Here is an 11,046-nt window from a genome sequence, read left to right as displayed (position 1 = left end):
ACTTGCTGCATCACTATGCAGCCATGGGGTGCCCTGGCTTCCTGAGTCAGCTGAGGAGGTCATGTTTTAGGTGCTGTAAGTACAGCTTGTTGATGTTGGCGGCTAGGAGGTAGAAAACAGACTGCAGGGATCCCAAATCTCTGGCTTCACATATGTTCAATGTGTCTCTTCTTTTTGCAACTGGTACACTATTTTAGTAGTGTCCAGGATGGCTCAGGGTGAGTCTAATTATGCATGAATACTCTGCAAATTAGAGCTTTGCTTTTATGTGTAAGTGCTTGCTTTGAAAAAGTCCCATGGTATTATGGGTTGAATTGTGTCCACCAAAAAAGAAATGTGTAAGTCCTAACCCTCAGGACCTCAGGATGTGAGCTTTATTTGGAAATAAGGTTGTTGCAAAATGAGATCATATGGGAGTAGGGAGGGCCCCTAATGCAGTAGGATGGATGTCCTAATAAGAAAAGAGACACAGAGGCAGAGAGACACAGGGAGAACACGCAAAAAGATGGAGGTGGAACATCTACAAGTTAAGGATTGCCAGTGGTCGCCAGAAAGTAGGAGAGGGCCCTGGGACAGATTCTTCTCCCTCAGGCCCCTCAGGAGAAACCACCCCTGTCAACACTTTGATTTCAGATTTCTAGCCACTGGCACTGTGAAAGAATAAATTTCTTTTGTTTTAAGCCACCTAGTGTGTGGTGCTTTGTTATGAAAGCCCCAGGAAAGGAACACACATGAAAAACTAGAAATCCATTCATGTTACCATAAGACATCTCAATAGGATATTTGTCAAAGCAAGAAAAGTTAGAGCTATCCGATTCTTTGAATATAATTTTAATGGGTGTAAATTTTGAATGGCTAGAAAATGGCTTTAAAGTTTTATCATTTACTCATGCAAAGTTTTAAATCATGGTAACTAGAAAGAATTTGAAGAAATCATCACTAAAACATCTTGAAGACATCATAATTAAGGTCTTTTTTTTTTTTTTGAGACAGAGCCTCACTTTGTTGCCCAGGCTAGAGTGAGTACCATGGCGTCAGCCTAGCTCACAGCAACCTCAAACTCCTGGGCTCAAGCGATTCTACTGCCTCAGCCTCCGGAGTAGCTGGGACTACAGGCATGTCTGGCTAATTTTTACTATATAGATTAGTTAGCCAATTAATTTCTTTCTATTTATAGTGGAGATGGACGGGGTCTCACTCTTGCTCAGGCTGGTTTTCAACTCCTGACCTCTTGCAATCCGCCTGCCTCGGCCTCCCAGAGTGCTAGGATTACAGGCGTGAGCCACCGCGCCCGGTCACTATTAAGGTCTTACTCAGAGACTATGTGTAGCCATTTAGGTATAAAAGCTGGCATAAGGCCGGGAGCGGTGGCTCACGCCTGTAATCCTAGCACTCTGGGAGGCCGAGGCGGGAGGATTGCTCAAGGTCAGGAGTTCAAGACCAGCCTGAGCAAGAGCGAGACTCCATCTCTACTATAAAAAAATAGAAAGAAATTAATTGGCCAACTAATATATATAGGAAAAATTAGCCGAGCATGGTGGCGCATGTCTGTAGTCCTAGCTCCTCGGGAGGCTGAGGCAGGAGGATCGCTTGAGCCCAGGAGTTTGAGGTTGCTGTGAGCTAGGCTGACGCCACAGCACTCACTCTAGCCAGGGCAACAAAAGCAAGACTCTGTCTCAAAAAAAAAAAAAAAAAAAAAAAAAAGCTGGCATAAAAAATTGACCATTCATAGAGGGAAATTTAGGGTTCTCAATCAAAAACTTGAAAAGATTTTATTTGTAAGTTTTATATCAATTCCATCTACAATATTTTTTCTAATGCTTTGTTTTTTTTTTTAAATGTTATAATATAAAAAGATGTACGTTTTCTTCTAACCCACTCCCCATAGATAGGTGCCTTCAAATCTCCTCTGGTTTATTCCCATGTGCTACAGCAATATGATTATTCTTTCTATGAGTACCATGACATAAACAAATCAGAAAGTACTAGAAACACTAGAATAGGGTATCAAGAAGATCAATGGAGCCATATAGAATTGTATGTCTACAGAAGCAGGGGAGGAGGGGGTTGTATGTCTTCAAGGTCAGAAGGGGTCATAGCAATGACTGGGCTGATCAGAGAGGATGGGTTGGTAGCTGTTTCAAATCATGAAGTTTAAACAGAAGTGTTCACCTGTATAAGCAAATAATGAGCTGGAATCTATAAGCCACTTTTTATAGCTGGAATCTATAAGCCAATGTTTATTTGTAACTGAATAGTTTTTTTGTTTTTTAAGAGACGGGGTCTTGCTGTGTAGTCCAAGCAGGTCTCAAACTCCTGGCTTCAAGTGAGACTCCTACCTCAGTCTCCCAAGTTGCGGCGTTATAGGCCTTAGCCACGGTGGCTGGCTTATAATTGAATATTTCTTAAGCATCCTGTCTGTCACTTTACCCACAGCTATGTGACTTCATCATAAAACATCTTATCAATATGCAAATTGATGGGAAGAAAGGACATTATTTTATGGATTTTCACTATTACTTACATTTATAACTCTTAATAGTATTTGTAGTAAATAAACAACATTACCTTTACACAACAATCCATTATAATAACAATACCATTACAATAACAATACCATTACACAAAGGACTACTGCAATGTCATAATAAAATGACCCCACTGAAGGGTTGACTTATATAAGGCAAATTTTTAAAAACTCAGGTTTGGGCCCATAAAGTAACATTGCATTTGCACATTGCCTGACTTTAGGCTTTGTATAGTTTAAAGATTTACATGAATGAGCTTTTCTTATCCCCTTGGAGATTACATGGGTTTCTAGTCTATACCAAGGGTATTGAGTTGATACAGAGAAAGTGTAACGGTGGTAGCTCAGAGCTTAGAACATTAGGGTCTCAAGGCACGGACGGGGTTCTGAGGACAGGATTTGCCATGGGCGCCCCTCACTTTCTCCCTCTTTCCCTGTGGAATGCCCTTTCTCTCTCTCTTTGCTCCCCCTGTCCCCATGGAGTGCCATTTCTCTCTTCCTCTTCGTCTTCTCCAGCTCACCCCCGCCCCACTACATGCCATTATGGGAGACAGGACTCAGGCACACTCAATTCATGCTCCCATGGCATTCTCCGTGCACTTGGGCTCCTGTGCTTTTTATATTATTCTATGGTTTCATGTCTCCACTAGACCCTGAGTCTCTTCAGGACTAGGATGGCATCTTTTTTTTTTTAAAGTATTTATTATGAAATAGATCATATAATCAAAAATGTTATTACCACCTGTATGCACATTTTAAAGAACAATAATAAAATGAATTATTTTTTAATCTCCCCCATCTATCTGTTTCCTGTACCCCCAGAGGTAACTATTTCCCTAAGTGGGTTTTTTATTCCACTGATTTTTTAAAAAAAAATAAGTATTACCTACATATAAGTGGAATTTATGTATGCATTCTTTGGAGACTTGCTCTGACCTAGGTATTTCACCCAAGATTATTTCTGTGAGATTCATTCATGTTGATATATATATATAGTGGCTGTGGCTTGCTTCTTTTTCACCTCTTTGTAGAATTCCATTGCATGAATTCTCCATAGTTTATTTATCTTTTCTACTTTGATGCACACTGTGGTCAGGTCCAGCTTTATGCTGTTACAAACGGTGCTGCTGTGAACACTCTGGTATGTATCTCCTGGGCTCCATGTGGAAGGGTTTCTCTTGGAGATACACCCAGGAGTGGGATTCAACCTATCTAAATAATGCCAAATTATTTTCAAAAGCAATTAAACCAATCTACACTCAAAAAACCAGCCATGCCCCAAAGCTCCCATTGTTTCACAGCTTTATTCACACTTGCTGTGGCCAGACTTCTCAATTTTGCCAACCCTATCGATATAACATGATATTTCATGGCATTTTTAAGGAAGATAGCTTTTTCATCCCCCAAATTCCCAGCAACTACCAAAGAACTGTGCACATAGATGTTCACAAGCCTTTTATTTGATGAATGAACAGTAATAATGCAATGTGACAAATAGTATATTAGAGGACAGCATAAAGAACATATTCACCAATTAACCAAGTATCCCCTTAGGTCTTCGAATTTGGTTACACAGAAGAAGCACCTGGGTATTATTTTATTTTCTTTTTGACATTTTAATATGCAAAATTGAAAAAGTTTTACAATGAATACCTACGTATATCCACACTGAGGTCCTACCATTAGCATTTTACTATACTTGCCTTAGTGGGGTTCTTTTTAAAAATCTGATTCCCCAGGGCTGAGATTCTGATTCTATAGCTCTGGAGTGGGGGCAAAGAATCTATTTTCTGTTTCTTTGTTTTTGTGGTGAAACTCCCCAGGTGACTCTGATGAGCAGCTGGCCTTGGAAACCATTGCCCTAAGGGACTTGCTGCAATAAATAAAGCAGACAGATTTGTAGCTAGCCCAGCAGTGCTCATTCTTTGTTGGGAAAGAAAGTTCTGCTGGGTGCCTAAAGCCATTCTCTTAGACCACCAACATTCTTAGAAAATGTGTCAGCTAGTGTCAGTTTTGTGGAGGTGTGGACAGATCCCTGGGAAGTGGCGGGTCAGGTCTTCTCAGCACTAGATGCCAAGAGGGACCCAGCTCCAGTCTGCCCTCCAAACCTCACCGGCAGAGACATGAACTTGCCCGCAGATCCAAGCCAGATCTTTTCAATATTTGGGCACTGTTATGGGCTGAATTGTGTCCCCCCAAATTCACATGTCGAAGTCCTAACTGCTAGAACCTCAGAATATGACTATATTTGGAGATAGGGTCTTTAAAGAGGTTAAGTTAAAATGAGGTCATTAAGGTGAATGCTAATCCAATATGACCAGAGTCTTTGTAAGAAGAGGAAATCTGGGCGGGGCGCGGTGGCTCACGCCTATAATCCTAGCACTCTGGGAGGCCGAGGCGGGCGGATTGCTTGAGGTCAGGCGTTTGAAACCAGCCTGAGCAAGAGTGAGACCCCGTCTCTACTATATAAAAAATAGAAAGACATTAATTGGCCAACTAATATATATAGAAAAAATTAGCCGGGCATGGTGGCACATGCCTGTAGTCCCAGCTACTTGGGAGGCTGAGGCAGGAGGATTGCCTGAGCCCAGGAGTTTGAGGTTGCTGTGAGCTAGGCTGATGCCACGGCACTCACTCTAGCCTGGGCAACAAAGCGAGACTCTGTCTCAAAAAAAAAAAAAAAAAAAAGAAGAGGAAATCTGGACATAGACACACACAAAGGGAAGACCATATGAGGACACTGGAAGAAGATAGCCACCCACACGCCAAGGAAAGAGGTCTCAGGAGAAACCAACCCTGCTGGCACCTTGATCTTAGACTTCTAGCCTCTAGAATGATAAGAAAATAAATTTCGGTTGTTGAAGCCACCGAGTCTGTGGTTCTTTGTTTTAGCAGTCCTAGCAAACTAATAATACAGGTATGGAGGGGAAGCCATCGAGCCTGGGGTATGAAGACCCAAGCTCTCCCAACACCCCAATCCCACACACAACTGGCTTCCATGGACCACTGGTCATCACTGCCGGGGAAGGACGCTGCTGCCCCCATGCCCTCCCCTTGGGGTCTGATGGGAAACAGATATGCACATCCTCTTCAGGCCTTTGTTCTTCAGCAGAGGGGCCTATGCCTCACAAGCATAAGGAATGTCGCTGTCTGTGTACATGGGAGGGGTCCCTCAGAGCCACCAGCAGGTCCTGCATGTGTCTGGCAAAGTGGTCCCCAGAGCTCAACATAATGAAAGGGTTCTTGGAGTCTTTGGCTTCTCCCATGTGGCTTGAATTTACCCCCCTAAAATCTCCTACACATGAAGTCTCTGCTTGACACAACCTTCTTCACTCATACAATGGAAATAAATTTTGGGTCATCTCTCCAAATTTTCAATCATGTTGCTTAAGTAAATGAAGGTTTCCCACCAATCGTATTCAAAACAGATGATGGATGCCAAGTAGCAACAATGCCAATTGTGTAGACAGCACCTTTTGTCAGACAGAGGCTGTTGTTAATATTTACTACATTTAATATCTTTTTTTTTTTGAGACAGGGTATTGCTCTGTTGCCCGGGGTTGGAGTGCAGTGGTGTCATCATAGCTCACTGGAACCTCAGACTCCTGGGCTCAAGCTATCATCTTGCCTCAGCCTCCCCAGTAGCTAGGACTACAGGCACATGCCACTATGCCTGGCTAATTTTTCTATTTTTTTGTAGAGACAGAGTCTCACTATGTTGCTCAGGCTACATTTAATATCTTTAGTCAAGCCTCTTAGGTATAATTAGAACCCTGTGATAATTTTTCTGACCTGCTTGATTGCAGTGTGCTGTTTCTCCTGGCACTTACCCATCACCCTCACCAACAGCCACCCTGGCCACCCCTGCCTTCCACAGTTTACCAGGCCCCTTGGAGGTTCATTTTCTTAGCACATTCTTCATTTACAAGTCTGCCTCTGCAGGTCTCCTACATACGGGAATCTCATCAATGGATCAATGGGAGTCAGTTGCACACCATATGTGTGTGTGTGTACATCAGTTGCAGGAACAGCAACTTGAGTGAGTTTCATTTTTTGAGGTGGGGGTTTCGCAGGTATCTCTCTGCTTCTTTTCGTCATGAAATTATCATCTGATCTTTTGAACACTACAAACGCCTCTGTCTGCCTTCCTGTTCCTCAGTGATGGGGTCCCATGGAGCCTCTGGTTTATGATATTCCAGGTTTCACTTCACACCTTTTGTTTCCAAGCTGTTTATTCTGGTTTTTCTATTCATACTACATTACTGCCTTTTCTGTTCTGCAATCCTATTTTCCTTCTTTTTGTTGCTGGTATTTAAACAATCCATTTGTCTGTTCCAACTCAATGTATCTTACCATTGTAACTCTACTGTTCATAGGGTCTAATTTCATGTTGTAACAACCAAGCACCTTTGAATATTGCTTACCTTCCCAGTCCTCAAAGCCCTAATTCTACATGTTGATTTGGCTTGTGAATATCTTCCTGACAAGGAAGAGGCCCCAAGAGTAAGGGTAAGGGGTGGGTGTGGGGGGTTGGGGGGAGTAGTCATTTTAGAATTGAAATCCCTGCACTGAGCCAGATTACTTTTATGAAAGTTTTTGAGGATCTTTCTGATCTAGTGTCAAAGAATGACCATGCCCAAGGTATGGCCAGTGTTGTATGCCCACTGACCTTGTGCAAGAGTGATATTTATCCTGAGATGGAGAGCTTTTCAAATGTGGGCAAATGTTTCTTCTGAACACTCAATTATTCATTTGAAAGCCTTCCAGTTGCTGGAGGTTGCTGTGGGGGCGGGGATGCATGGAAGTACTTAGGCACCCATTTTTATTGGGAGCCAGGGAAGAGAAAAGCTTATGATGAAGAATGTATACCCACGTGCATGTGGAAATGTGTGTGTGTGTGTGTGTATGTGTGTATGGTATAAGGATAACACTTTATCTCAAGTAGTAGCAATATTCAGAAAGACAAACAAAGCAGAGAATGACCTTGTCAACCTACAAATTTGATCATACCCATGTGGTCTATTTCAGGCTTGTTTCAAAGTCCCTATTGTCCTCTCTTCCAATGCCCTCCAAATCTCCATCTGATCTTGCCTTGAAATCTCCAACTTTGGAATTAGTCCTCTGGGTATGCCTCTGTAAGTCTGAGATAACCATTGTCGAGTAGCCTCATCAGCCATTAACACCTTGATGCCAATTGGCTGGTCAGACTAGGCAGACTAGAGCTGAGTGGTGGTGTATTGTAGCCTTGTCTGCCATTAACACCTGCATGCCAACTGGGTTATCAGACTGGGCAGCACTGGAGCTGGTTGGGGGTGGGGGGTGAGACATAAGCAACTTTAGAAGGGTGGAGACTGTTGTTTGATGAGAGCCCACCCTGGTAGGAGTCTCAGAGAAACACCGGAAGGTAACACATAAGGGTGATTTGCTCCCCACGCCACCCCCCCACCAGAACACTGATCACTGACTTGAGTATTTAATGCTCCTAGCACCTGACAGTGAAGAGAAGAGAGGCACAGTACTGACATATTTTCACAGATTGATTTCAAAGGAAGGAAAACGACAGGTCACTCTTGGGAGAGAGCATGTCACATGGGTTCCTCTCCTTCTTGAACTTTCAGGTTACACCACCAAAGGTTTTGTTGTCCCTGCCTCTCTATGCGAGCCCTGCCCAACTCCAAGTATTTACATTCGAAACAAATTATCTTTGCTCCCAATTGGAAAGCCTTGGGCTGAAATATGACTAATTTTAATAGGTTCAGTACTAAGTAATGGATATTGTAGTCCAGCGAGCTCACTAAAACTGGGTAGTTCTGTCATTTCCTTGTCTGTATTCCCAAGAGTGGTGATTTGCTGGGAGCTCAGGAAACTTCAGGGCCACTCACTGCCCAAGCCTGTACTTAACTTCCTGTTTGCAATTTTGAGTTCCTAAGGAAGCCCCCCACCCTCACCCAACACACTGCTTAAGCCTCAGGCCCCACAAAACCAGTGTCCTCTCTTGCTTATCAGACTTGGCCACACTCAAAAGGAGCATGTAGCCAAGTGTGCCTACATCAGGGTCTTCATTTTAGTTGAGAAAAACAAACTCCACAGGTTCTGCTGCAATTTTCCCACAAACTAGCATACTTGGCAACTTAATGTTGCCAGCCATTTAATCGCCCTTTCTCATCTGTTTCTCTTTTTTCTTATCCCCCTTTCTCCTGCATATTGTAGATCACTGTACTTAGAGATGTATTCACACCTACCTCTTCCGGCCCCCTATATGTGACAATAAAAGGGAGGGGGAGTGTTCCTAAGGGAAATACTGGTGTGCTGTTTTTGTTTTGGTTTGGTTTTTTACAATGATTATGACTCTCAGGATCCAGCTAATACTCATTTGAGTCCATTTTCGACTAAAATCAATTGGTATAAAAGGACTTTCTTGACCAACCTAATTCACCAGGCCGCCTAAGCATTCTAATGTTTAAGAAAGTACTTCATGCGTCTCAAACACAAACATTCTGGAAACTCAAATGACCTTAGTAAAGAATGGTATGTCATCTTTGTGGGAGGGACATAAATTGTAACTCCCAGGATTATTATTATTATTATTTGATAACACACAGGGCTTATGCCCACACTCCCCCGCTCCCCCCAAGCTCCCACAAAGTAGGCCCAGAATGAGGAGAGAAAAGCCTGGCTTTATTAGAAGGCCAGCCAGTTAACTCTTGATAGTTTCAGTAAGTTTTCTCACCCCTTACCCCTTGCCCTTGTATCTGTAATTCATCTTTATTCATAACGTGGTCCATTCAAAGCACCACCTCTCAGCTGAGCGTGAAACGCAGGCGGCCGGCTAGAGCGGGGAAAATATTAAACATTGCAGCAGGGTCCCTCCTGACTAGGTCGTTTCCACTCAGGGCGAGAGAACCGTCCTCCGCGGGACGCACCGGCAGGCACCTCGGCTAACCGAATCACCCAAGTTTGCCTCGTAGGGGAAGGCAGCGTGGGTGGGAGCACCTGGGTGGCATACCCCAAAAACCACAGTCATTGGAAGGGAAAGGAAGCAAGTATCAATTAGTGATTCCTCAGCCAGCTACCAATCTTGGTTTGCAAGGGACTCCACCTTGGTGTCTTAAGAAGTAGCTGCTTCCCAGAGACCTCCAGCAGAAACGACACGAATCCACACACCTCTCGCTGCACTGCACATTTCCCCGGAAGGCTCTTGTTATCTGCCGGACTTCCCCGGCTCTCTGCCTCCCGGCGGCGTGTGGGCCTGTCAACTAGAACGCTCCCAGGCGCTCAGCGCTTCCGTGGGAATGCGAGCAGAAAGGGCTTGGAGAGCGCAGGCCATGAAAGGTGGTGTTCTTCTGCGGCTCTCCGGGCGCCCCCCGCTTCCCGGAGTGCCGGGGATGCCGAAATGAGCGTCCCTGCGCCCCCAGCACCTCCCCCACCGGGCTTCTGGCAAGATGGCTAAATGTTAGCGAATAATGCGTGCGGGTGGGGGCGCGGGGAGCACTAGGTGGGGAAGGCGAGCGGAGGCCCGGGCCGCGGCCCCCCGCAGACAGGGCCGCGGGGGGCGGGAAGGGGGCCGCGGGGCCGGCCGGGGCTCGCGGGGCCGGGCGCCTCCCAGGAAGGCGGGGAGGGCAGCGCCTGTTTACCCAGGAGGGCTGTGCTGATAGCACGTTCCTCGAGTTTACTTTGCTTTCCTTGAGTTTATTGTAAAGGGGTAAAGTTTTCGGATCCGTCACGTGACCCTGACAGGTCCTGCCTATGGCGCGGCAGACCACCCACGCCGAGGGCCATGGAACTGCTTAATAGAAACAGGCTTGTAATTGTGAGTCCGCGCCGCACTCCGCCGAAGCCTCCGGCGGCCCCGCGCGCCGGGGTTTTTACACTTTCCGTTCCTTTTGTAAAGACGGAGGAGGAGGAGGAGAAGAAGACGACGAAAACGAAGAAGAAAAAGACGACGACAGGGAAGACAAAGAGACTCGCAGCGACAAGGCAAGGGGGAGACGAGGGAAGACGGGGAGAAGACGAGGAGCGGACGAGGAAAGGGGGGTCAGGAAAAAAAGGAATTGATGTGAAATCCAAGCCCAGCGTCCGCGCCATCGGCACCCGCGCTCCGGGCAGGGGTTGACGGCCGGCTATGGTGAGTGCAGCCGGCGCGGCCGCCGCCGCCACCTTGCCTTCGCCCTCGCGCGGCGTGCGCCCCGGGCGGCGCGGGGACGCGGGGACGCGGGACGCCCCGCGCCGCGGACGGAGGAGCGAGCGCCGAGCGCCGGCGGGAGGGGCGGGCCGCGCGCCGGGGCCGCGGGGCTGGGTGGGCTGCGCCGCCGGGCGCGGGAGCGCGGGTCCCGCGTCTCCACGCTCGCCCGCGCGCCAGGGGCCCCCGCCCCCGAGGCCAGCTCCGCGGGCGGGGAGGGGACTGGCTGCGGCGGCCCCGGCCGGGGAACAGCTCCGGGGGGAATTCTCACGGAGGGGGCCGCCTGGGATCCCGTTTTCACGCTTGAAAGGGTCGCCACCTTGGCTTCCGCTCGTCAGCC

Source organism: Microcebus murinus, chromosome 12, assembly GCF_040939455.1.
Source record: "Microcebus murinus isolate Inina chromosome 12, M.murinus_Inina_mat1.0, whole genome shotgun sequence".
Taxonomy (NCBI): Eukaryota; Metazoa; Chordata; class Mammalia; order Primates; family Cheirogaleidae; genus Microcebus; species Microcebus murinus.
Note: the sequence above shows the minus strand (reverse complement) of the source record.